Source organism: Lethenteron reissneri, chromosome 30 (assembly GCF_015708825.2).
Source record: "Lethenteron reissneri isolate LAM-NWPU_2019-01 chromosome 30, ASM1570882v1, whole genome shotgun sequence".
Lineage (NCBI taxonomy): Eukaryota > Metazoa > Chordata > Hyperoartia > Petromyzontiformes > Petromyzontidae > Lethenteron > Lethenteron reissneri.
Window position 1 is genome coordinate 9,947,742 of NC_083808.1, and position 26,293 is coordinate 9,974,034.

General features: G+C 48.3%; 1 protein-coding gene and 1 pseudogene across 3 annotated transcripts in view; one reads left to right on the plus strand and one right to left on the minus strand.

The window, feature by feature from the left end:
* The window catches only part of LOC133349513 (leucine-rich repeat neuronal protein 1-like), a 53,039-nt pseudogene extending 44,160 nt beyond the window's left edge, over positions 1 to 8,879 (minus strand).
* IMMP2L (inner mitochondrial membrane peptidase subunit 2) overlaps positions 1 to 26,293 on the plus strand; it is a 251,284-nt gene that overhangs the window by 125,913 nt on the left and 99,078 nt on the right. The window lies entirely within an intron of this gene.

A 26,293-nucleotide genomic window follows, 5' to 3' on the forward strand; every position in this document is an offset into this window, starting at 1 on the left:
CAATTCCTAACTGAGCATGAGGAAATCATGGTGCTCCTCCCTTTATACCAAGCTCTACACAGCATCCCTTCGAGCTGTAGTCAGAGTGGTGCATCTTGTCTCAGTCATCTGAAAAAACTAATTTTATATAATATTGTTATGTTATTATCCTTAATAGTTGGGCTCGGACAAATTCAGTGAAACCCAAATTCCTTATGTTTTAATCTTGATTTGAAGCTTTCGTGACTGCAGGAATCCATACTCTTTGGTTCTTTCGGTAAAGTCACGTAGGTAGAAAATAAAATAAAATAGATCACGACGTTTCGGGCGCAACACAAGCGTCCGTTGATTATCAACACAAGCGTCCGTTGATGATCAACACAAGCGTCCGTTGATGATCAACGGACGCTTGTGTTGCGCCCAAAACGTCGTGATCATTATGTTTTGTTATTTTTGTGTTGTCACTTGGTGACCAAAATCTCAGGCTCAATTATACATTTGGTGGTTCTGAGATAGAAGTGGAAGTCGCTATCACTGGTTCGGTTTGTCCATGGGGAAATTAATCAGAATGGGGCATCTTGTTTATGAATGTGATTTACTAGTAGATTACAGACATTGTAGAAAAAGTACAGCACTTTGTTGAGCATTAACGCTTATGTAATACATGTTTTCAAGATTTAAAGTATAGTTGCTTGCAATGTTGGCCCAATAGCTATCAACAATAATGTCGTACTTTAGAAACAGTTTTACAAAACAACCCTGAGATGAGTCTGTAAAGACTGCCGTGGCGTTTATTTGTGTCTGGGGAGAATAATCACAAGGTGACATGCAAAATGTCACCACTGTCACCCTAACTGCACGCTGCATCATAACCCATAACCATGTAAAAAGCAAAAAAAAAATTGGCACCAATAATCATGCCCTTCATGCCCTTGTTCGGGGCAGAGAAGAAATTCTGACTTAAAGTTAGAGAGAAGATTTTACAATGTTTGCAAGATAAAAAAAAGTTACATTGTTTTCAAGGGCATATTCTGTGCACCAATAACGCTTTTTTTTTGCTATCATGCAAATTAGAATAAGAGACACATTTACATTTATATAGACTGCGTTTATATCCCGATATCAATGCAAACTTTTAGTTTCTTCTTGAATTGTAATTTCCGTGAAGTTGAAAGCCAGGTATATATAACGTGTACACGAGTCCGCTATGTACCGTGAAACTGAGGTTTTTGCATTGAAGTGTCGTAATCTGAGATGGTAAATGACCGAATTAGTGTCTCATATCGCGTGCGAGTTTGTTGGAAACAAAACGTGGTTTGGCTGGGCTGAAAGCGGAAGGGAGGGGGGAGATGCAAAAGAGCTCAATGTTACACTGGTTGCCTCGCAGACATAAATGCCTTTGCAGATGCGACCCTTTTCAAAAGTTAATTGCACTCAACCGCTGACAAGTGCTATATTACTTACAGGCATTCTGCATGCCAAAGTTGCTCTGAAAAATTTAATTAATGTCTGCTTTTGCCACGTTAAACAAGACTGTGCATCTCATCGCAATTGTTGTCAACTTGTGGCAATTTCAGCACTGTTACTCCATGTGCCATTCATAGGCCGCATAATATCCATGATTAAATATGATTTCAGCCCCTCTATATGTTTATAACATTACCGTAGAGGAATTCTCATCATCACCTCCTCCATGTATAAAATTACATAATATAAAAGTGATACATTTTAATAAGTTAACGGTTATGGGACACAAATCTAATTTCAAGGTTATCTTATTTACACGTGTCGTTTAAATACGAGAATAGTAATGATCAAATGCTGCATTCAACCAAATGTTTGTATGAATGGTATCATTATGGTTATCATTTATTTAAAATCTCTTTCATATTTAACTCAGAAAATGAAATAAACATAAAGGACGGCCTTCATGGATATATTTAATTGGAGGGATTGTTTGTGCCATAAATGCCCAGCAGATTAGAGAGTCCTGTGGCTGTGATGGCTTTTAATCAAAGCGGAGCATCATTTAAATAGTGTCAATAATCCCTGCCTAAGTATTATCAACCAAATGTGTTATTTCATTTATGCCATCTTGTAACCTGCCAGGTTACGCTTTCAATTGAATGCATGGCCTTTGAAAGCATTGCTTACATACCGTTATATTCAAGTCTCTATCCATTACTTAACAAATTGAGAACATGCTGAGACTCGCTAAATGCTCTGCAGATATTCTTGGACAAGTGGTGGGAATCAACCCGTATTTCTAATGTCTGCTGGTTCAGTGAAGATTGCACTAAATATTTACCAGTTCAGTCGCGAAATCCCAATAAGGCACACACCTGTGTTATATGGAACATATCTGTCCCACCATGGAACAGTTCCAAGTATTTTCTTTACACCTCATCAGTCACACAGCATTCTGGGAGTGCATACTTTTCAGTAGATTTTTTTTTAGCAAGCAAACTCCGAACAGCTGGCGAAGTGCCAGCTGTTCATAGGAAAGGACCCTTTTTGTTCAAGATGGGTCCTTTTTCGACGCAAAACTAAGAATTAAAAAAATCTCATCAAATGTGGAGAAAATTTGGTCGAGATCGCCTCTGCGCAGGCTGCACCAACGAACAAAGTAAAAACTCTCAACAAGGGTCAGGAGTTGGCCCGAGCAGCGATATTTGATGTTATGCCAAGTGTAGAAATGAAGAATAGGGTAGTGCTCGTCTTGGAATTGAATCACAATGGGACATGCGGGGCGGGAAGAGATTGTGGTGGGGGAAGAGTAGGGGGACGACAACTTGCACCTCTACTTTGGCTGATTGAGAAGCTGTGCTTCTGCTGGGGGAGGTGGGTGGGTGGGTGGGGGGGCGGAGTGCTCATAACTGGACTCAGAGATGCGTGCAGGCAAAAAGGTCAGCACAACGGACCCCCCCCCCCACACCAGAAACGGAATTGAAATGAGTGTGCGCTCCCACGGTGTGCCATATAGCACTGCTCGGCTTCTCCGTAGTACTGCCGTGACGCCGATCTAGGCTCTGCGCGCGCACGGCAGGCGAAGCGGTGCGAGAGGACGAGTTGACGACGATTGGGCCGCACGTCGCATCACCCTCTTGTCAAGCCACCGCCGGATGAGGGGCCTCCCCACACCGTGCGGGTCACGGGGGCTTTCGTTCGACCATACTTAAGCACGCCGCTCAGGGAGCGTTGGCCAAGACGGTGGCACGCAGACGTGAGAGCATAGAAGCTAAATTTCGATTTAAAGCTTTCGTGACTGCAGGGAAATAATAAAATAATAAACAATAATACATGATACAATAAAAGGAGCATAGAAGCTGTCTCACTGCTTAGACCCCAGCCTATGAAACCTGTTATGTGCGGCGTTCATCCATCCAAGCACTCTCTCGGCTCAACCCAGCTTAGCTTTCTTAGATCTGACAAGATGGGGAGAATTCCAGTATTCCACGTGGTGTGGTCATAGGTGAGTTGGATGCTAACACAAGCATATAAGGACATCTATATGTCTAAAAGGGAAACAGTGGGCCGCTTAGCTGAGCTTAGCAAAAATCATTCGGAGGTAATGTCAGTGCACGTGATAGGTCAAGCAGGGCAAGTGAGTCACAAGTACAAAGATAATGCTCAAAGACCTTTTTATTTGGCCTTATATATTGTAACAGCCCTCTATACTCTCATAAACAAAACAGTCATTGATCAAAGTCTTACACACTGCAGTGGCACGCGTGTTAGGGGACCACCTGTTAAAGCGGGCCAGTACGTGTGTGGGTGGTGTGGTCAGAAATTACACCCAGCCACCCTTTGTCTCCCATGTGTTGATTTTTGCACACGGTACCGTGCACTCGCATGAGGCTGAGTCGGCGTATAGTGGAGGCTCGTGATGAGCTCAGAAACCACTTTGCACTTAGATTGTGCAGCATCTAGACCAGGTGTCGAACCTGGCTAGCTGGAATTTCAATGGAGCGAGCTAACCGTCAGACCGTCACTCCCCTCTACCTATAATGCGTACCGACACTTACAGACTAAGGAGCAGCAGAGAAGAAGAACCGACTTTCTATCGTGTGTGATCGAATTGAAATTTGAAAGAGACGGCGCTGTAGCTATCCAGACGTGTTCGCGGGCTGTTCCGCCTGCTTTTCGTCAAGACGTCCGATGCTTCCTTACACGTCCGGGGAAGCTTCTTCATGAATTTAATGGAGGCACGAGCAGCATCCTCTTGAAAATCTACCTCGTGCTGATAGCGGTATTATTCACGTATAAATCGGGGGTAAGGAGGGAGAGTAATCAGGTACGAGATTGGACGGGTGGGAGCAGCATTGACTGTGGCTTGCAGGCTCAGGGCTGTGTGTAGGTGGGCGAATTTAACACGAAGCGGCCACCAGCGCTGATTAAGTAAAAGTCGTCCGCTCCGGGCTTTTTTGTTGTTGCTCGGCGCCAGCTTCAGGTGTGGCTCAGTGTGACCGCGTGAACACAGCAGCCTCCATCCATCCAGAGCCACGATGACAGACAGCTGCCCTCCCCGCTTGGGCAATCAGTGCATCGCGAAGGCGGAGGGCAACTATCCGTTTTAATGAGCAAATGGTAAAAAATGTGTCTGCTGCTATCCGCCCCAGGAAAAAAAAATATGGGAGGACTTCCCTTCCATAGCGGCACCTTCTCCCAAATCGGAGAGGGTAAATGAAAGACCCTGCCCCATCCGTGGACAAGAGGGAATTTAATTTGGCTCCAACTCCATTCAGCGCCTGCCTGTCACAGCCAACGGGCAGCGCTCTGAGCACTCGGTTGCATTTTAAAATCCGATGTGTTGCAGCCCTTGTTAAGACGGCGCATTATTAGCATTGCAATCGCTTGCGTGTTCACCACTATATGTTTATTAAGTGCAGCTGGTATTTGCAAGATTGTTATTTATCCCCCCCGCGTATCGATCTCAACGCGCAAATTGAATGAATCGTCATCATCATCATTGTCATCGTCACGATTCCTAGCATTGTTTTGTGGTTGGTCGGCTAAATGATGCTTCTCCAAACAAAAACATTGCTACGCTCACCCATAGCGATGGAGAAACCTCGCAGTTTAACAACTGCACGAAGCAGGAATATAATTAGACAGAGTCGTGCTGCGCGAGCAATCTATGTTATGGTATTCACAATTCTTCACAATGACAAGGGGATGAGGGATTATCTTAGCAGCAGGAGTAGCGGCACAGTGGGAGCCAACTCCAATCAGACAATGAATTGTGGCTCTGCAAGACCTCCTACCTCCACCTGCTCTGTCTCTCACATCCACTACTCACCTTACCCCCTGCTCTACTGAGACCCTTCAAGTCTTCATCGCTTGTTGCCCCGACTGCTCCTCTGTGACGTTGTTAAATCCCTCGCCTCCGAAATCCACGTGACCCACAGTGCTGCTGCCAGGATTCTCGGTTGGAGCTCTATAATTGTGAGATCCTTCCGCTGGCTCCCAGTCGAATTCCGGATCAATTATATGATCGTCATCACTGTATTTTTTTGTTGCTTGGGCTTGCCCTCCCTTTCTTTCCCTTCTCCCATCACTGCCCCCCCCCACCACCACCTCCCTATCCTTTCTACAGCAGCAATCAGGGTTTGTTCTCAATACCCACAATCAACTGCTGATCAGTTAGAGTTCTCACTCATTTCTCTTCTGCTGCCTTTGCTGTCCGGAACTACTTCCCCATTAACGTCTTGTACCGCCGACCCCCTGTCCCACTTAAAATCCAGGCTTAAGAATGTTCTTCCATGCTGATGATGACCTTCGCTATACCCTGAGCCTAATTGTCTTTGTATTACATGGTGGTAGCTCTTCTCTTACCCATTAACATTTCCAAAATGCGCATATAGTTCTATCAGTTTAATATTTTCTGAACTGTGACTGCAATGCACGTGGCATATTCATCTAACCCACGACCACTCATCTACCCTTTCTCTCCCTGATCTCTCTCTCTCCTCAATCTGCTGTACCTCCCATTCGTGTACAGAAACATGACATGCTATTTTACGAGACACTACTTGAATATGAATTCTAAAAATGTAATTTATTGTTCAGACAAGCCTTCAACACTTTTTTTAATGACCTATTTTTTGCGAATACATTTTTAAATCATTATTTCACACGCAGGCAGGAAAACGTGGGTACGAAGAGACAACCCCTTAGCACGGTTAGCTAGGTACGGTGCAAAAGAAGTTCAGCATACGTACAACCCCGCATACAAGGGTGCCAACCCTCAAGCAATCCTCATGCTCTATCTCCTGCTACATCCTGGCCACCTTGCAGCCCAGGAGGTTTGGGATATTTACAAATCTCGACACCATCCGTTTCCGACATTACGCCGGATCACAGCAGTGCAACCACGGCACCTGGCCCGTCGTTCTTGCTGCATTGCATATCGGCAGCCACACGATCCTCCCCTCCCATCAGCAAGGCTGACTACGTACGGCGCGAAAGATGTTCAACGTACCCGCGACGCCGGCATTCGCCCGCTGATACGCAGCGACAACAATAACAACCACGCTCGCCTTCCCGTGTAATTAGCCACGCCTGCCTAATTGAACCTTATGCATAATGTCCGTGATGTTGATAGTCGCCGATGCGGCAATCGACTCATCTCGACGAGCTGCACACGATGCACTCTTCAAAGTTGAATTATTCGATCACGGATTTTTTTTTTTTTGCGCTGACGTTTGGCGTTTCGACATCGCGGAGTGGCACTGATTTCGGATCGATTGGTTACCCCCAGTCACGGAGTTAAGTAACACCGCTGGGAGGAAAAAATATCGTCCCAGAAATAAAATACTGCATTGCCTCGGGCATTTTGTATGATTCGGCACCCCGGGGTACCACCACGAGGATCAAATTTCCGCCAGCTGCGCGACGTTTCGCACTCTGGGCCCCTGGCAGGACGCACCGGCGATGCGCGCGCGGCAAACAGAGACAGGGGTCACTGCGGCAGCGCGGCGCACGAGCGTAACAACAACAACAACACCGACACGTAACAACAACAATACCGATACGTGACAACAACAACACCGATACGTGACAACAACAACACCGATTCGTAACAACAATATCGATACGTAACAACAACACCGATACGTAACAACAATATCGATACGTGACAACAATATCGATACGTGACAACAAACCCGATACGTAACTAAACCGATACGTAACAACGACACCGATACGTGACAACAACAAAACTGATACGTAACAACAACAACAAAACCCCCACCACCACCCCCCGCCCCGCTCCGCGTCTGTGACGGCGCGAGGCGCGCCAGGTGCCCGGCCAAACGCGATCACCGCATGAACCCCCCCCCCCGCCCCCCACTTGACTTATTCGATGGTTTCTTTCGGTAAAATAATACAAAGATGAAAAAAATATCACGACGTATCGATCGCAACACAAGCGGCGATTGTGAATTCCTGCAGTCGCGAAAGTTTTAAGTCAAAATGTGCCCCTTTCACGGCTCATCCGTCCAGGGAAACGCGCTTCGCTGCCTTCTCGAGTCTGCACGAGGTCACACATATTTACGGGAGCGAATTTGCGAGTGGCCAAAAACAAATGGTAAAAGCAAAAATGTTTATTTCTAGATTAGAAGTTTTCGTGACTGCAAGGATTCATACTCTTTGTTTTTTTCGGTAAAGTCACGTAGGTAAAATGTTTTAATAAATTAAATCACGATAAAAGCTTCCGTCATCATGCGCGTATTGAGGCTTAGTAGGCAAGGAAAGTCGCATTTGACGACTTTACTGAAATGTTGTTTGAGAGACCGTTCCATCACGAGAAGGCACACTTGCCAGCAGGATAGAGAAGCTCTAGGAAGAACGATCGGGGTCTTTAACCAACAGAGAACATGAGATAGGTATTTGGTCTTTACACGTGAACGCAGGATGGTGATGGAGTGAAGTTCTAGACAGCACCAATGAGCACAGCAGAAGAGCGGGAGCGACCTGCCATCAGGCAAGAGACTCGTGGAGGGGGGTTGAGATGATACAATTTTTATTTCAGAGTGTTAAAACACGCGGAATAGAAACACCGCTGTAGGTGCCACAAAACGCGAGAGATGTTGCTGTTAAGACGCAAACGATTTGCAAGTTGTCAAGAGACGAACGACTGATTTCTTATTACCGATGGTGAAAAATATATGTTCGAGAGAGTGTGGGTTTTTATATTGGCTTACCCGTTCGTACGTGCTTTATTTTGTTTTCCTCTTCAAGAAGCGCGGCTGCTGAAGGTGAAGTTTAAAGGAGTGAAAACAAAAGAGAGAAACACGAAGCGATGCGTGCACGTGCGTCGAAGCCTTCCTCCTAGCGCGAGGCTCCTCGTGTCATCCGCACGGGGACAGTCTTGTCGGGAGGAGCAGCAGCAGGCACCGTCTTGCATTCCCATTCGCGCATCGGGCAGCGATGGACAGCGCACGGGCTTGTTGCGACACTTCGCAAAAAAACAACAGCAACAACATAAACAACAACAACAACCCGCTGGCTGTCGCGAATAAAACGCGCAAAAGCGGCGGCTGCTTTTTAAAAAAAAAATAAAAAGTCCCGGTGACAATTTTCTCTCGTTTTCTTGTTATCGTCAGTAGCAGTTCTTCTTTGCTTCTTATCAAATATGCATTTTTATATTCGGCGGCGGCGGCGGCGTTGTTGTTGAACCCCCGGTAGCTTGGAGGCAGGCGACTTGTCACTGAGAGATCGCGATCGCGCTATCGAGAAAACATTTTTCTGCGAGTCGAATGGCCTCGGCTCTGCGACTCAAAACTGCGCTTTTGTCTCTCTCTCCCTCCCCTGGTTCCTTTATCTCTGCCGTCTCCTTGCCGGTGTCGCCTCTCTATTCACTCTCCCCCGCCCCGGTTTGTTTGTGCTGAGAGCTCCGCTCCGTCTTTTTAGATAGAGCCCGCTCGCTCGCTGCCCTCCCCAGGCGTCCGATTGGCCGCCGTCTCCCGTCAGTCTCGGGGCAGCTCCTCCAATGGCTGAGAAGCGAGTGGGTGGGTGAGTTGTGGGTGGGTGAGTTGTGGGTGGGTGGGTGAGCATGGGGGTGGGTGAGTTGTGGGTGGGTGAGTTGTGGCTGGGTGAGCATGTGGCTGGGTGAGTTGTGGCTGGGTGAGTTGTGGGGGGCTGGGTGAGTTGTGGCTGGGTGAGTTGTGGCTGGGTGAGTTGTGGCTGGGTGGGCGAGTTGGGGGTGGGTGAGATGGGGGTGGGTGGGTGGGGGTGAGTTGGGGGTGGGTGAGTTGTGGGTGGGTGAGTTGTGGGTGGGTGGGTGAGCATGGGGGTGGGTGAGTTGGGGGTGGGTGAGTTGGTGGTGGGTGAGATGGGGGTGGGTGAGTTGTGGGTGGGTGGGTGAGCATGGGGGTGGGTGAGTTGGTGGTGGGTGAGTTGGTGGTGGGTGAGATTGGGGTGGATGAGTTGGGGGTGGGTGAGTTGGGGGTGGGTGAGTTGGGGGTGGGTTAGTTGGGGGTGGGTGAGCATGGGGGTGGGTGAGTTGGGGGTGGGTGAGTTGGGGGTGGGTGAGTTGGGGGTGGATGAGTTGGGGGTGGGTGAGTTAGGGGTGGGTGAGTTGGGGGTGGGTGAGTTGGGGGTGGGTGAGATGGGGGTGGATGAGTTGGGGGTGGGTGAGCATGGGGGTGGGTGAGAATGGGGGTGGGTGAGTTGGGGGTGGGTGAGTTGGGGGTGGATGAGTTGGGGGTGGGTGAGTTGGGGGTGGGTGAGTTGGGGGTGGGTGAGTTGGGGGTGGGTGAGTTGGGGGTGGGTGAGTTGGGGGTGATGAGTTGGGGGTGGGTGAGTTGGGGGTGGGGTGAGTTGGGGGTGGGTGAGTTGGGGGTGGGTGAGAATGGGGGTGGGTGAGTTGGGGGTGGGTGAGTTGGGGTGGATGAGTTGGGGGTGGGTGAGTTGGGGTGGATGAGTTGGGGGTGGGTGAGTTGGGGGTTGGGTGAGAATAGGGGTGGGTGAGTTGGGGGTTGGTGAGATGAGGGTGGGTGAGTTGGGGGTGGGTGAGTTGGGGGTGGGTGAGATGGGGGTGGGTGAGATGGGGGTGAGTTGCGGGTGGGTGAGTTGGGGGGTGAGTGGTGAGTGAGTGTGGGTGGGTGAGATGGGGGTGGGTGAGTTGGGGGTGGGTGAGTTGGGGGTGGGTGAGTTGGGGGTGGGTGAGTTGTGGGTGGGTGAGCATGGGGGTGGGTGAGTTGGGGGTGGGTGAGTTGTGGGTGGGTGAGCATGGGGGTGGGTGAGTTGTGGGTGGGTGAGTTGGGGGTGGGTGAGATGGGGGTGGGTGAGATGGGGGTGAGTTGCGGGTGGGTGAGTTGGGGGTGGGTGAGTTGTGGGTGGGTGAGTTGGGGGTGGGTGAGTTGGGGGTGGGTGAGTTGGGGGTGGGTGGGTGAGCATGGGGGTGGGTGAGATGGGGGTGAGTGAGTTGTGGGTGGGTGAGATGGGGGTGGGTGAGTTGTGGGTGGGTGAGATGGGGGTGGGTGAGTTGGGGTGGGTGAGTTGGGGGTGGGTGAGTTGTGGGTGGGTGGGTGAGCATGGGGGTGGGTGAGATGGGGGTGGGTGAGTTGGGGGTGGGTGAGATGGGGGTGAGTGAGTTGTGGGTGGGTGAGATGGGGGTGGGTGAGTTGTGGGTGGGTGAGATGGGGGTGGGTGAGTTGTGGGTGGGTGAGTTGGGGGTGGGTGAGTTGGGGGTGGGTGGGTGAGCATGGGGGTGGGTGAGATGGGGGTGGGTGAGTTGGGGGTGGGTGAGTTGGGGGTGGGTGAGTTGGGGGTGGGTGAGTTGTGGGTGGGTGGGTGAGCATGGGGGTGGGTGAGATGGGGGTGAGTGAGTTGTGGGTGGGTGAGTTGTGGGTGGGTGAGTTGTGGGTGGGTGGGTGAGCATGGGGGTGGGTGAGATGGGGGTGGGTGAGTTTGGGGGTGGGTGAGTTTGGGGTGGGTGAGTTGGGGGTGGGTGAGTTGGGGGTGGGTGCAGTTGGGGGTGGGTGAGATGGGGGTGGGTGAGTTGTGGGTGGGTGAGTTGTGGGTGGGTGGGTGAGTTTGGGGGTGGGTGAAATGGGGGTGGGTGAGTTTGGGGGTGGGTGAGATGGGGGTGGGTGAGATGGGGGTGGGTGAGTTTGGGGGTGGGTGAGTTGGGGGTTGGTGAGTTGGGGGTGGGTGAGAATGGGGTGGGTGAGATGGGGGTGGGTGAGTTGGGGGTGGGTGAGTTGGGGGTGGGTGAGTTTGGGGTGGGTGAGATGGGGGTGGGTGAGATGGGGGTGGGTGAGTTGGGGGTGGGTGAGTTGGGGGTGGGTGAGATGGGGGTGGGTGAGATGGGGGTGGGTGAGATGGGGGTGGGTGAGATGGGGGTGGGTGAGTTGGGGGTGGGTGAGTTGGGGGTGGGTGAGATGGGGGTGGGTGAGATGGGGGTGGGTGAGTTGGGGGTGGGTGAGTTTGGGGTGGTTGAGTTGGGGGTGGGTGAGTTTGGGGTGGTTGAGTTGGGGGTGGGTGAGTTGGCGGTGGGTGAGTTGGGGGTGGGTGAGTTGGGGGTGGGTGAGATGGGGTGGGTGAGTTGTGGGTGGGTGAGTTGTGGGTGGGTGAGTTGTGGGTGGGTGGGTGAGTTTGGGGGTTGGTGAGTTTGGGGGTGGGTGAGTTTGGGGTGGGTGAGTTGGGGGTGGGTGAGTTGGGGGTGGGTGAGTTTGGGGTGGGTGAGATGGGGGTGGGTGAGATGGGGGTGGGTGAGTTGGGGGTGGCTGAGTTGGGGGTGGGTGAATTGGGGGAGGGTGGGTGAGTGGGGGGTGGGTGAGTGGGGGGTGGGTGAGATGGGGGTGGGTGAGATGGGGGTGGGTGAGTGGGGGGTGGGTGAGATGGGGGTGGGTGAGTGTGGGGTGGGTGAGTGTGGGGTGGGTGAGTGGGGGGTGGGTGAGTGGGGGGTGGGTGAGTTGGGGGTGGCTGAGTTGGGGGTGGGTGAATTGGGGGAGGGTGGGTGAGTGGGGGGTGGGTGAGTGGGGGGTGGGTGAGTGGGGGGTGGGTGAGATGGGGGTGGGTGAGTTGGGGGTGGGTGAGTGGGGGGTGGGTGAATTGGGGGAGGGTGGGTGAGTTGGGGGTGGGTGAGTTGGGAGTGGGTGAGATGGGGGTGGGTGAGTTGGGGGTGGGTGAGTTGGGGGTGGGTGAGTGGGGGGTGGGTGAGTTGAGGGTGGGTGAGTTGGGGGTGGGTGAGTTGTGGGTGGGTGAGTTGTGGGTGGGTGAGTTTGGGGTGGGTGATTGGGGGTGGGTGAGATGGGGGGTGGGTGAGTTGTGGGTGGGTGAGTTGGGGGTGGGTGAGTTGGGGGTGGGTGGGTGGGGGGTGAGTTGGGGGTGGGTGGTGGGTGGGTGGGTGAGCATGGGGGTGGGTGAGCATGGGGGTGGGTGAGATGGGGGTGGGTGAGTTGGGGGTGGGTGGGCGGGGGGTGAGTTGGGGGTGAGTTGTGGGTGGGTGAGTTGTGGGTGGGTGAGTTGTGGGTGGGTGGGTGAGCATGGGGGTGGGTGAGTTGGGGGTGGGTGAGTTGGGAGTGGGTGGGTGGGGGGTGAGTTGTGGGTGGGTGAGTTGTGGGTGGGTGGGTGGGTGAGTTGGGGGTGGGTGAGTTGGAGGTGGGTGAGATGGTGGTGGGTGAGTTGTGGGTGGGTAAGTTGTGGGTGGGTGAGTTGGGGGTGGGTGAGTTGGGGGTGGGTGAGAATGGGGGTGGGTGAGTTGGAGGTGGGTGAGATGGTGGTGGGTGAGTTGGGGGTGGGTGAGTTGGGGGTGGGTGAGAATGGGGGTGGGTGAGTTGGTGGTGGGTGAGATGGGGGTGGGTGAGTTGTGGGTGGGTGAGATGGGGGTGGGTGAGTTGTGGGTGGGTGAGTTGGGGGTGGGTGTGTTGGGGGTGGGTGAGATGGGGGTGGGTGATTTGGGGGTGGGTGGGTGGGTGGGTTGGGGCTGCCCTCTCCAGCATCAGGCACAGCATAGGGGAGGGGGGCTGATTCGATGCTTTGGACAAGATGTGAAGCGTTTCATGTCATACTCGGGCCGATGTGCGTGCAGCCTTCCCTAACCAGCGTGACACATTGACTCGCAGCTGATCCCGTTCAGGGGAAGCCTTTTTTGGGGCAGTTCGGGGTAAATTGCATATTCACATGCCAGGGTCCAGTCTATCCACAGGACAGCGACTCTTGACATCTGACCGAAGGTGGCTCTCTCACTTTCGTGACTCGGGCGTTAAGCCGAGTCGATTCTCGTTTGGGATTTTAACTCCTGACATTTTGTTTGAGGTTGGTGGTTTGCCGGTGCTGCACGTGCATTTAGAGTGTCTGGTATCTCCACCTCGGGCTCGACAGAATCGGTGAAAAATAACACAGATTCCACAAGGCTGCACATACAAATTAACATTTTAATTACAAATCTAACTATTGTTAATGACTTCATTGCGACAACTGAGTATTGATTTGTATTCCCGTTAATTTAAAACCCTACAATTAAATCGCAGCCTCGTACGACTACCGCCACCGATTCTGTCAATGCATATTTTTTCACCCGTGAAAACCTCATTGAGTCTCTAAGACACTGTGTTGCGAGAGAGTTCTACTTGCAGTGTTTGGCCATTTCCTTTGTTAAGTATTTAGCAGTTCGGCAGGAAAGTGCAGAAGATAGTGGGGAGAAAAATTTAAAAAACTGGAGAAGTGGAGAACATTTAATGACCTGACGATTTCGCTTTCAATCATTGCGCTGCTTGGCCACCCGTAGATGCACTGTTGGGAGTGTCTCTGATGCACATGCGACGATCCCCATATGGTCCACCAACCCCATCCTATTCAGTCCTTGGATTACACGTGCGCGCCATCACACAGTGGCAAATTACTATCACCGAATTTATGACGACTGAACGCGCGCGCACGGTGCAAGCGCCTTCGTACGTGATCCAACCGGCTATCGGGCCGTGGCAGGAAACACAAGTGCGAAGTTTCCACAGTGCAAAATTGCGCTCGCGTAATCCTCTTCTCCTGGGGGGGGGGGGGGGGGGATTTTTCATCGTAATGGTTTGTGTTGTGTTTCAAGTGATCAGCTCGATCCCCCATCCCTGAAATTGACAGCGTTAAGCCCGCGTCGTTAATAATGCACGCCTTCCCTTCCCTTTTTCACATTTCAAACTTTTGCCAGGGGTCATTTAATCTCCCCGTCATTCAATCAAATTGTTGTCTTTCATTGTTTTTACTCTTGACGCTCTTGCTTGCGTGAAATTGCAAAGTATAAATCGTGTATGTGTGGGGAAGTGTTGGTGATCAGGTGAGTCTACATTCCCCTGAGATCCATGTGTAATACCTGGTTGGGATTTACAGCCTCGCAGGATACTAGAATCTCAACCATGTCATGGCTTCCTCCACCTTAAACGTAAAGTAATATCCGTAATGGAATTATACTGAAGGAGCAAAAGCAGAAATTCATGGCACTGATCACAACAGCCTGTCATATGTTGCGCTGGCCTCAACTAAACTAACTCAAATTTAAAAATGTATTTTACCAGGTAAGGCCCAATGAGCTATATAGCTCTTTTTCAGAAGGGACTTGGCCATAAATGATAGCTCAACAAAGTGGCTTATAATGTGGACATTTATAGCAGCCAAATACTCTAAACACATGTTTCTTAATTTGGAGGGAAAAACCGGAGGACCCGGATAAAAATCCACGCAACCACGGGGAGAGAGACGTGCAAACTCCAAATATACAGCAGCAGGCGTCAGGGTCGGGATCGAAACCGTGGCCTCATGCATACCAGGCGAGGTAGTTAACATCTCGCCACTCTGAGGCTCATCACCAGCGATTACCTTCACTCGAAAGTGAAAGCCAAGAGATCCGTGGCCTTTGCCATTAACGCTACCACCCCTTACCATCACTGCGCTCATGCTGGAGCCTTTAGTTGCAAAGTCTACAGCTGACCTCTATCGGTCACTTTTGCCCTCTCTTCACCACCGTCTGGCTTGAGGTTTTCCCCTTGGCTACTGACCTCTGACCACACCTAAAACACTTCCCTGCTAACCTCTGTTCTGAATTACCAATTTCTCACTGTGTCCTGCAATGAAATTACTGCCATCCTCCACATCCATACACAGGTATTCAAATTCCAGCGGCGTCCAACACTGACCCCTACAGCAGCACAGACATTACACTCTTCAAATACATTATTACATTTGACCTCAACTTTCCCAAATTCCATTGAGACTAACAGTTGCATGTAAAATTCAGCAAAATAGCTCGCAATTTCTAGTGTAAACAAGACAATAAATAATCCCACACCATTTTACGATTTTTATTATGGAATAAACATTAATATAATTTAATAACTAAAACAACCCGATGCACGCTCCTATTAGGTTATCTGACAACTCTGCAGCATTCGCATTCATCGTTTGCAAACAGTGGCGAGCAACGTCCTGACGGCACGTCGTGGACACGTGGCGTCATTGAGGCTGACGTCAAATTCCACGCTCGTGAATTGTACTCGACGTGGTGGGATAGGATCTAGATTTGAAGCTTTCGTGACTGCAAGGATTCATACTCTTAGTTTTTTCGGTAAAGTCACGTAGGTAAAAAAATGAAATTAAAATTAATAAAAGTAAAATAATAAAAAAACACGACATTTCGGAGGCAACTCAAGTCTACGTCCCACCTGATGTCGGAGACTTGTGTTGCCTCCGAAACGTGTTTTTAATTATTTTATTTTTATTAATTTTAATTTCATTTTTTACCTACGTGACTTTACCGAAAAAACTAAGAGTAGGGATAGGATCTAACTATACTCACGCAACAAACAAAAAATTGTTCAACACGGAGGCTTTCGCCACTAATATTATCCATATTCGAGGTTTTTGGGTTAGAAGGCATATTTATATTTAAACGATCTAACCCAAAATCATCTTATGGATAAACATTGTTTTTTTATCTTCTTGGTTCTTTCGGTAAAGTAACGTAGAATGGAAATAATAAAATAATAAAAAGAAAACATAATGAAATAATTCTCACGACGTTTCGGCCACAACGCAAGCAGCCGTCCTCAGGTGGAGAGCAGGTCTACTCGACAGACCTGCTCTCCACCTGAGGACGGCTGCTTGCGTTGTGGCCGAAACGTCGTGAGAATTATTTTATTTTGTTTTATTTTGTTTTATTTTATTATTTCCATTCTACGTGACTTTACCGAAAGAACCAAGAAGATGAATCCCTGCAGTCATGAAAGCTTTAAATCGAAATAGTTTTTTTTTATTTTACTAGGTAAGGCCCACTGGGCTAAATAGTTATTTTTCAGAAGTGACCTGGCCACAAATGATAGCGCCACGAAGTGGCTTATGATCACGTGGAAATTTATAGCAGCCAAATACTCTCTTAACGCACGTCGAATCTAAACGCGTAGGGGAAAAACAGGAAGAACCGGAGAACATGCAAATTACAAATATACAGCAGCAGACGTCAGGGTCGGGGTCGAACCCACGACCTCCTGCCTACCAGGCGAGGTAGTTAACATCTCGCCTGGCGGCGTCTCCTGGGGACCGCTGCGCTACAGCAAGCGGCAAGCGACCCATGATGATGATGATGATGGCGTAGATGCTAAATGTGGCAGAGATGTAATTTCGTTCCGTGACATTTGATGAAACATTTGATACATTTCTCATTAAGTTCTGGAAAGTTAATATATACAGCCCTGATAAATAGACGAGATACCGATTCCAAAATATCTGCCTGGGCAACACCGTTTCCAACATAGGCTCCCTCAATGTCCCGGCCACGACACAGCTCAAGGATTAACGCTAATGCACCGATCAATTAACACATCTCAGCACTCGATACAGCCTAACGGGGCATGAGTGTGCACTAAAAAAAAATCTAAATCCCCATGCGATTCTCAATGCGCGGAAGTGTATAATGTTAGTGTCGTAAGCATCAGAGCAATCGGGCCAGACATATTGAGAATGTTAAACAATCCTCGTAATATACTTGCCAAAGTTAACACGTAAACGTTTGTAAGTTTTGTACCTCTTCACGTGGTGCTTTATAAACGTTGCTACAATAGCAGTCAACTGGGTTTAATTCAAGATCATGCACAACAGCAGTGGCAAGTGGTGACTGGACATGGCTTGGGCTTCCCTTGGATCTGTTCAGCCTTAAATTAGTACCTAATGCAGTGTGTAAATATTAGCACGAAAATTACCATACATGGTGTTGACTACATACCTCCTTGTGAGCCATTCAGACCTTAATAGGTGCATGCTAACATCACGTTTGTCTTTTGAATAATTAAACGCGGATCCCCATATGTATATATATGTGTCCGATGCTTGTAAAGCGCTCACCTGTGATACCTCAATGTTACAGTGATTCAATTGGCAGAGGTGTGGACTCGAGTCATGTGACTTGGACTCGAGTCAGACTCGAGTCATGAATTTGATGACTTCAGACTCGACTTGGACTTGCATAACAATGACTTTGTCCCACCTCTGAGGTGTGGACTCGAGTCATGTGACTTGGACTCGAGTCAGACTCGAGTCATGAATTTGATGACTTCAGACTCGACTTGGACTTGCATAACAATGACTTTGTCCCACCTCTGAGGTGTGGACTCGAGTCATGTGACTTGGACTCGAGTCAGACTCGAGACATGAATTTGATGACTTCAGACTCGACTTGGACTTGCATAACAATGACTTTGTCCCACCTCTGAGGTGTGGACTCGAGTCATGTGACTTGGACTCGAGTCAGACTCGAGTCATGAATTTGATGACTTCAGACTCGACTTGGACTTGCATAACAATGACTTTGTCCCACCTCTGTCAATTGGCATGCCGCATGTGACGGGATACACGTGGGCGGGCTTCTCCCACCACTTCCCACATATTTGATCAGAGTGAGAGAGTTGGCCAAACACCCTCGAGCTGGGCTCTCCAGAGTTCCCGCTAGTATGTGTGTATGTTGAACTTGTTTCGTGCCGTGCGTAGACAACCACGCTAATAGGAGGTGCGGGGTAAGGAGAACACACTAAACGCAAAAAGCAGTGAGAAAGAAATGAGGCACTTCTGCCAGCATCGATGTGAGCAAGCAGTTGCAGGGCTGCACCTTTTACTGATACCAATATATCATCGAAGGTGATTGCAGTGAAAGGTCTGAGTGTGTATGCTTCAGTCGTGTACGCTATGGTCTCTGGTGCCTGCTGAAGCGCCGAGAGTTGGGCAAGGTTTTCCAGGGCAGCTGCAGGAAAAGTCTGATGGATGGGAAGCCTCTAATGGGTTTTACGATGTCCGTGTCCATTGGAACCCACGGGCGATAGAAATTCCCTTTCTGTGGACAAAATCTCGCCTCTTGGTAGCCACCACAATCACGTCCAATTCTGCTCCAAGGAAACCTCCATTAGTGCTCCAGGCCAGTGCGCGCCCACACCCACGTGCTCTGAAGGTCAGTTTTTGACCCTGAGTATCCCTAATGGATGGCATGTGGCCTCACGCTTCAAGAGTCCAATGTGGCCCAGTGGCCCAGGGAGCTCGTAATGCTTGGGTCAGGGCACTGAGCCAGCACAGCCGAGATCCTAGTTCGAATTCTCACTGCCACCCATGATTAAACTTAGTTCTTAAGTGTATTGAGATGATTTTCTCAGACTGCTGCAAAAGACTGCACGAAAAAATCATCTATGTTTGAGTTTTCACTTAAAGTAGTTCAGCCCAGCTCGCGGGGATAATATTTCAAAAAAAGTCATCTGCGCTTATTAAAAAATGAAGCAGAGTTTAGTGCTGGGTAGATAAGGTCAATGAAAGTTACTCCAGAAGCAACGATTTTGTTCCAATCTCATCTGTTTCTTGACATGTCATGATCCTCTGCTGATTGAGAACATTTTGGAAGGATATTCAAATGCCTCGGAACATGAATCCCAAAGCAGGATTGGGATTCGTTTTCTAACGAAAAATTTAAAATGCAATACAAATACGGAAAACTGGGGGGGGGGGGGGGGGTGGCTGGCCCCCACACGTATTGCATGGCGAATAAATAATGTCCCCTTCAACCATGTGGACTGTTAAGGCAAGGACTATCAGCAAGCACCTATTAACACCAGAATGAAGTACATAGGGTGGTATGATCAACATCATTGCTGACCGAATTGTTTATTTTAAAATGTCTTACCAGGTACTCACTTAAGGCCAAGTTGACCTACGGGAGGCCCAATACAGTTTTTCTTTTTTAAATACTACGTGTCGCTGACCAAAAATTATCCACGGGGTGGGAATCGAACCCAGGTCATTAATTTATAAGTGCAATGCACCAAGCGCTACAACACCACTTCCCCTGTACACACACAGTGGTCCACACATAAGCCAATGGTGCCCCCCCCCGTGTGAATAGAAATTCGAAGAGGACGGTTCAGGAACCCTGGGGAATGGTGGTGAGTGCAGGCGCTCACAACAAGAAAGGGGGTGGCCAAGCTCCTCGTGTCCAAACAGGAAAATGCTTTGATTTTACCAGATCGGATAGTCAACCCTGTTTGTTTCTACTGGGTCTCATCCCAACATCCCCTGGAGGGATTTGACATGCATGGGTGCTTGGCAGTGTCACAAAGGCTCGCGCATGTGTGAGCTGCTGATACCACCGCAGTTGTGCTTGTGAGATCCTGTTATTCACGTGTGTGTATGTGTGTGCGCCATAGTGATGGGGAGTGGTGGCACAGCGGTTAGCGCACTCCGTTACGAACCCGGTGATTTTAGTTCCCAGCCATGGCTTGACGTCAGTGGAATGTGGTATGAGAACGTAGGTTGACTCTCGGCCTTAGTTGAGCACCTGGTATGCTCTCTAAATATCACCAGTGGGGAGATAAAGGTGGTAGGTGTGTGCCTTTCCACACCATGCCCTTGTCTGCTGTGCCACCCTAGCAGGTACTTGCTAGCAGCACTTGCCTATGATGATAAATGAGCATTATTTTTGACATTTCTGCGCGTGCATGGGTGAGGATGGCCTTGGTGTTCTGGTTAGCACATTGCAATATGATTCCGAACCCTGGAGAATATTGGATAGTATCTAAATATTCCTCCCCCCCCCCTTCTACATTGACTCAGCCCTAACTCGTTATCACCACATGCGTACTGGTTTTAAGAGGCACTCACGAATAGCACTCGCCTAAATGTCTGTAAGGCTGTTTAGAGAATCTTTGTTTTGGCGAGCGGTGGGGCATTGGTTACCACACTGGACAGTAATCCTAGACACTCTGATTCAATTACACTGGTCAACACACTTTTTCTGGCATAAGGTATTCCAACGGTTTTAAGGTAATTTTGGGGTGCTGATTCCAAATCTGGCATCAGTTTCGTCTATCACATCAGGTTTTTGATATATCAAATATTTAATTTTCAATAAAAACTGCAAAATAAAAATATTAAATAAATGTGGATATCTACATAAAAAATACAGCACCATATTTTAACACTAAAGCAGTCACTGACTCGCAACAACTTGCAATCATAAGTGACAGAGTTAATTTCGGGTAAAATCAATGAAAATGGGGTATGCCGATAGCATAAAAATGAGATGTGATAGAGCAAATCTGAGATCAGATTTGGAATCAGCACCCTGAAATTAGTCTAAAACAGCTGCAAAAGTCCAGGCCAGAATTTTTTTTTTTATTGACCAGTGTTATTATTGGCCGTCATGCGCAGCGACACCAGTTGCAAGCACTGTCCCAACATTTCCCTGGGCCTCTCCACCACAACCTGGTCGTCACAGGCTAGAATGATCATCTGGCGTGGTCAACCGACAAAAGCAAAGGTTTCCGAGCATGCTTCTGGCCAAACCAGCCACTCGCGTCTCACTGCCACGCCTGGAATAGGCGCTCACCGACCGCAACCTGCACCAGCAGTCAAGCGGGATCAATGTCTTGTGCATACGCGTACAAGCGTGTGTGCGCGTGTGTGTGCGGGGGCGTGCTGACACGCGCACGCACGCGTCCACCGTCTGTTGGACGGCTGGCCGACTCTTGAGCATCTGTGCCCGTGTCCCGGCCACCAGCCACCCGCCTCTTCTCTCCACACGGGTCGTCGCGCCCCCTTTAGCGCCCTTAACAGACCGCCTGGGGCCGGGTTAAGCGTGGCATCACAGCTGGTGGCACGGCGCATTATTTGCGTTGGCAACATCATTAAATAGCTTTACGCTTGTAATCGCACAAGCTGTGTGTCGCACAGCATATCCGACCAAACACGCATTGTCGAATTGATTGCGGGGAAGAGTTTTGGTGCTTTTGAGCAATTGTTTTCCTTTCTTTGCTCCGTTATAGATTTTCTGCATTGATTTCAGCGATCCGATTTGTTGGCAAAACAACTTTAGCAGTAAAAGCAGCACTTTAACGCCTTCATTCCATTTAGTTTTTTCTGTTGTTCTGTACCTCGCACGTAAGACGGTTTATTTCCGGCACTGTGCTATTCTTCCCGCGTTCGTAAAAAAATAAAATGACAAATAGAACTGACCGAACATCCCAAACAGGAACCCTCTTGAAAATGCTCTTGAAATTCAGCGTTGCTTTCCTGATTTAATAAGGAATTATTATGACTATAAGTTGCGTACAAGGCGGAAAAATACTATGTTTAGTCTGCTTCCTATCCAGAATCGCTATGCTAATACGCAGTCAGAGAAGTGAAAGTGGTTTTCAGCTCAGAACGCATGCGAGGCGACCACTCTTCTCCGATTTACAGCCCCGGGCCAGTGGTATAAATTCCATGTTTTCTCTCCCCCCCCCCACGCCTTCCCCTCCTCTCCCTCCTCTTTCTTCTGAGACCAGTGTCTCCACAAGAGAAACGCCATTCATTCCCCATAAAGTTGTGCTCATTGTATCGACCCTCGAGGGATGAAGGGCTGAATCTTCCCTAGACCGGGAAATTAGCTTACAACTTTGTGATTGCTAGCCGCGAGTTCTAACCACGGGGCCAATGTGCCACTTATGCTAATCCGTACTGGGCCCACACATGTATGTGCTAAGCACACACATATACCAATCTTTTTTCGTGTATCTGCAATTAATTGAGCACGAACGGTTTACCCAGCCGTAAACCAGTGTTGTTCGCAGACGTTTTCCCTTTTGAACTCGGCCAGTGCTGCTCTAATTTCATTATGAAGAGCCCAGGAGCACTCGTGCTAAATGAAATACGTAGAGATTTACTGCGCAGGCAGGGTAGTGCGACAGACCCACGCACGGCTCCCCGCCACAGCCGTGCGTCTGCCGTGTAGAGGGAGAATCATTGCCAAGACGTATTTCACAACTTCGCGGCACTCGTCCGTTCTTTACACTATGCGGGTCATGTTGATGCAGGGGGCCCCTTCCAAATAGTGAGAAAATACTATGTATGTGTTCCAATAAACAGCAGGCGCTGTTAAGACACCGGTGGTGACATTGACACATTTCTCTTATGCAAGGTGATGTGCCCTGCTTTGTTGTTTGGAATTCCAAATGTAATTTCCATATCTTGACGTGACAAATATATTACAATTTAAATATAACTGGAAACAAAAAAATCAATAGCCTGCTTTGCTATTGGAGTTCCAAATGCAATTTCCATATCTTGACATGACAAATATATTACTATTTAAATATACCTGGGAAACAAACGTAAAAAAAAAACATTCACCCACAAATAATTGTCTGAGACAAAACAATGTATCAAGTAACATCTTAACATGTGGCACGCACAGTGGAAGGGGCCACAGGTACTCCTGCCTGGCCAAGGTCGTCTCCTTAATTCAGCTGTAGGCCACACCGAAGCAGGTGCGAATCTTGATGCCGAAATGAACTGTGGGAATTCCAAGCCAGATTCAGATGACGGTTTCCACGTGATGTGGCGCACAGGGGCGGAGCCAGGATTTTCACTTTGGGGGGGGCTGACTCCAATATCCAGTGTATGTTTTCCAATGGGCGCCACAAATGTTTCAAACACATTTTATTGGATTTGAACGCGGCGAGCTGACACGCTCGTGAACTGCTGGACAATATCGGAGAGATGGAGGGACTTCGCGATAGCCACTGGCGCATGATGATATCTGGGTGTTGACCAAACAACAGTTCCAAGATACAACTTGTAGACTGTCACTTTGCAAAATGGCGACCTTAAAGCCATTGGTGTTAGCGTTAGAAAGCAGTAACAGTAGTAACTCAGGGCATGGTTATGGTGCATTTATGCATGAGCTCGTCGTTATTTGCATATTGTACTGGGTATACGAGATGTAATCAGCATATTTTAAGAAACAACTGCTAACGAACACCAACTTAGTAATGTGTTAGGCTTCGTGCGGCTGCATTCATAACATTGCAGGGGAGCTGGAAAATAAATTGATGACAAGGATGACAGAATACAAATATTTCACAGCAATTATGGTCACGATTGCCATGGTTTTCATTCTCAAGGAAACCAGGGTGATGCAATGTCACATGTTTCCTCTGTTATTTATCAACCTGTTTTCAAGATGTATTTTCGAATGTTTTTTTTTATACGTGGAAAAACCTCACTGGATCTCAAGACTACTTTGCTAAGTTTTCACAATAGTGGGGTGATATAGCTGTGTTTGATCCCAATTGGGTAGTTATTTAGTATCGGGATGCTTGGCGAATACCAGTCGCATTGTATTTAGTTTAGCTATGGCAGGAAACCAGGTAACCGACACCAGGAGTCGGCAACTGAAATAACAAGTGACATTTTCTTCGCTAAAAAAAACCTCTATTTCAAGAGCCGCAATGCACTGTGGTGAAAACAAGATAGTGATCCTTAATAAGTAGCGTCACGAAGCAGCCCTTAAAGAGCAGCCGGTTGCCGACCCCTGACCTCGAAAAAACCCATGCAGAACAGGGCGAGAACATACATTTGCAGAAAGACGCGAATCGAACCCAGGTCCTTGTTGCTGTGAGGCACGAGTGTTGCCACCGCACCACCCTACTGCTCCACTGTTATCATTATTTTCATGACAGAAACCAGCTTCATGCAATGCTACATGTACGTTCTCTTTTTCTAAATCTGTAGTAGCATTCATCTCGGCTCCGTCGTCTTGTACAAAGTCTCACCGATACGCTCATTGCCTCTAGGAGCCTGTTGTAATGCGTTTGAATATTTTTTTTCCCCCGTGTTGCAGAAAACGAATTCTGTGATCGCACATTTTTTTCACACACGTGCTACCCTATAAAACAAATATCAAATAAATATCAAGGAAACCTGTTATATTGAAGGAGTAAAGCATCACAGCATCCGTCGCTTTCCAAATGCGAGGTTCCTCTCGAATAAACATTGAAATCTACGAGGCAACCTCAATATGGTTTCCCTTGACCGTGATATCTCACATGGGATTGGTTTTTGGATCAAAAGCTAAAAGGTGAAGGTCCCACTATCATCACCAATGGTGTTGTATGTGTGTTTTGCAATCAAATAATTTCTCAGTTTTGCAGTGTTCTCCCACCGGGATGTGCACATGCATTTGAGTAAGACGGCACTTTAGTTCAGATTGCATCTGTGTGAACCATCACAGGGGAAGGGGCCGTTGTGGAACAGGGAACATAGCTCCGGCTAATGCCTCTCCTAAGTGGTGTATGCACGTGCCGTTCGTCAGATATGTATCTCTCCATCCGCAGTGACTGAAATATCACACTCGTGGCAACGTGAAGTTGACATGGCCGTTGCAGTAGCGAGTTTGCGGCGCATTGCAGAGGTTCGTGGTTAGAGCCCTGCGACCGCCCTAGTTAATACCATGTGTGCGGACGTGAATGATCCCGTGACGTTATTAGAAAAAAATTAACCCGTAAAAACAAAGTTTTTCACTATAAATCCTTTATATGCGTGGCGGCTAGAGTCCTCTCGTCCTCTGGCTTGAGATGGCTGCCACCTATGGGTCAGATGATTGCCTGGCACCATTAAGCAATTGGTAATTAAATTTAATTTATTTTTTCCTAAAAAGTGTAAAATTTTGAAAAAAAAATTCACGAAAATTAATTGTCACACACAACGAGTCTGTGTGGAAAATGTCAGCTTGATTGGATCACGGGAAGTGGGTTAAAAAACGACCGAAAGATTTGCACGGTCGTAAGCGCGCAAGCAAGCAAGCGAACTTAATATAAAGGATTTAAATAAAAAACGACCGAAAGATTTGCACGGTCGTAAGCGTGCAAGCAAGCAAGCAAGTGAACTTAATATAAAGGATTTTAAAAAAAAAGTAGGCAATGTGTGCCGGCGTCATGGTTCAATGTGGTAAATTATTCACGAATTACCTTGCTGGGAAAAGTCACTCAGCAATGTCGTCTCCAGCTAGTGGACTAATTCCTGCTTGCAGCCCAGTGCTGTATTCACTTTCTTATGCACAGGAACTACTGCCACCAGGGGTTCCGTTGGCTAGACTCTACCCGGACATTGGAATGGTTAATCTGAGATGTGATATAAGGAGCGTTGAATTGCTGGGGCATTTAAGTGCCCAGTAAATTCCAATCCTTATCCTTAGAATGTGAAGTGTTTTCAGATGGACAGATGGAAAGGCATAATATTTCTTGGGTTTAGTACTATATTGGCTGTCGGCTGTATAAAACATTGTACCGAGTGTCAGAAAGACACATTGTCTTAAAGCTAGCAATACATTACCAAAGCCCAGCATTAGCTACATGACAGAAGGAGTGCCAGCTTGATGGGGCTGGCATGATGCTTGGTGGATCACTGTGCGGAAAGCTCACTGTAGCTACGCCATCGCTGGAATACAGGACCTGTTGCTTATGAACGTAATCCTGGTGAGAACGCTAAAAATGTTAGCTTCTGCTGTTAAGTGGACATCACGCCACAAAAACAGTTTCTTCCCATCCGCTGCTGGTCTCTTCAACAAGGCCAAGGGCTCACACTGACTTTAACACTTTATCTGCACAATGACACCTTGCCATATTTGCACTATGTTACCCTATTTGTATTTTTGTATTTTTATGTTGTATATTATAGCTATTTTATATTTTATTTTATTCAAAATTTTTACATACTTTAGTCCCTTAGTATTAGTTAGACTTTGTACCTTTAGTATAGTTAGACTTGTACACCGCCCCCTCTCTCTATTTAAGGCCTCGACACAGAGGCGTGGTTTCTCTGTGTGCATATGTTTTGTCTCTCTCTATGTATCTCTGTGATATCTGTCTGCTTATATGTCTGTCTATATGTCTCTGGTTCTGTGCTTTATCTCTCTCTCAAATTTAGCATTCTTAGGAAGAACGTAATCAACCAGGTAGGGTGTTGACTGTTATGTTATCCGACTCTCTGTTGTATGACATTACATTTCTAAGTATACTAGATTTGTGTT